Genomic DNA, 1862 nt, shown 5'->3' with positions numbered 1-1862 from the left:
TTTATTCTCAACTCTAAATGCTTCAACAGTTTTCTCGACAACCTTTGGCGGCAACTGATTCTCATGTATTGTTCCAGCATTGGTCTTTGCATCAATTGGGGTTGTGTCGTTTCATTATAGAAATCTCGGTAATTACAAGTTGTCACCAATACTTGGCGCTATGGCATGACCTTTCACAAACTTCCTGGGGATTTCCCTCATAGATAGGGTGACCAACCATCTGTAAATTTCACGAACTGTCCATTATTTGTGTGTTATATCCATTGTTTGTAATGATCCCTTTTACGGTTGACTTTTGTCTGTAAATCTGGGGATTGCAGCCATTTTCGCTGTTACCGGCTAGATGCTTTTAAGTTCTGCAGGAGTCACTCCTGGGGCTCGGCTTGCACTCCTCCTCTAGACCGTCATGAGACAGGTTAGTTTTACCCTACTGATGATGTGTTGTTGCAATAGTAATCCTGCTCAGTACGAGAGGAACCGCAGGTTCAGACATTTGGTGTATGTGCTTGGGTGAGGAGCCAATGGGGCAAAGCTACCATCTGTGGGATTATGACTGAACGCCTCTAAGTCAGAATCCCCCCTAAACCGTAACGATACCGCAGTGCCGTGGAGCCTCGGTTGGCCTGGAATAGCCGGCCTCTCTCGGGGGGCCGGTGCGTAGAGCCGCTCACTTGGGGACCGGAGCGCGGACGGAAGGGGGCCGCCTCCATCGCCCTTAGTGCACCGCATGTTTGTGGGGCACCCGGTGATAAATCATTCATAGACGACCTGATTCTGGGTCAGGGTTTCGTAAGTAGCAGAGCAGCTACCTCGCTGCGATCTATTGAAAGTCATCCTCTGAGCCAAGCTTTTGTCTCTCTCCGTGCGTGGGCGCCTGCGGATGCCTCCCTCCACCACAACCAGGGGTGGGTCCCTCTGCCGCCGGGGCGGCGGAAGGGACGCGGAGGGGGTAACGCAGGCCTGTGGGAGGCCGCCTGTGGCACAGGGGCCTCCCCATACAGTCCCTGCCCCACCGGGGTGTGGGGATGGGGGCCACCGTCCCCTTGCAGGTCGGTAGGGTGACCAGATGGCTTGGGCCGGCCGGGCCTCCCTCCCCTTCCCCTTCCCGCTGCTCCGGGGCAGGTCAAGCAGAGAGGCGAGCAGCGGCAGCCCCGGGGAAGGGGCATCCCAAACGGCTGCCTTGGAGCGCCCGGCCACCCTCGCTGGACTGAAAGGGCCGAATGACTGGGTGCGGCACCCTCCCAGGCCAGCCGGGCGCGCTGGGCTGTCCCGGGACATCTGGTCGCCTGGCTGGGCGACCAGATGGCCCTGGGGGCTGGGCGACCAGATGGCCCTGCGGGCTGGGCAACCAGATGGCCCTGGGGCTGGCGGCCGGGCTAACTCCGACTTTTGTCCTTCCCCAAAGTTCTGTAAGCCCCCGCTAAGTGGGCCCCAGGTCGGAGGGCCCGCCGGCCCCTGGCAGCCTCCACGGCTGGGGCCCAGCTGGGGCCCTGGGCCTCCGGTCCACCATGCCCCGGGCGCCTGCTCTCTCCTTCGTTGGGGCACAGGGTGGCCTGATGGCGTCCCTTTCGTGCCCGGCCATCTGGTCGCCCAGATCCCCTCGGCCATCTGGTCTCCCGTCTCCCCTTGGCCATCTGGTCTCCCGGATCCCCTTGGCCATCTGGTCTCCCGGATCGCCTCGGCCATCTGGTCGCCCGCAATGCTTTTCAATGGGGCGACCAGATGGCCGAACTTCCCTGGAAGTCCCGATGAGGTGCCGTTTGCCTCCCGGATCCCAGGGAGGGCTCCAGGGGGTCGGGTACTTTCGCGCCTTGGGTCCCCTCTGTCACCTCGAGAGCACGGATTATAAGAAAGGAGGGTAA

The sequence above is a fragment of the Lissotriton vulgaris genome, chromosome 2_1 (assembly GCF_964263255.1).
Source record: "Lissotriton vulgaris chromosome 2_1, aLisVul1.2, whole genome shotgun sequence".
NCBI classification, from domain to species: domain Eukaryota; kingdom Metazoa; phylum Chordata; class Amphibia; order Caudata; family Salamandridae; genus Lissotriton; species Lissotriton vulgaris.
Note: the sequence above shows the minus strand (reverse complement) of the source record.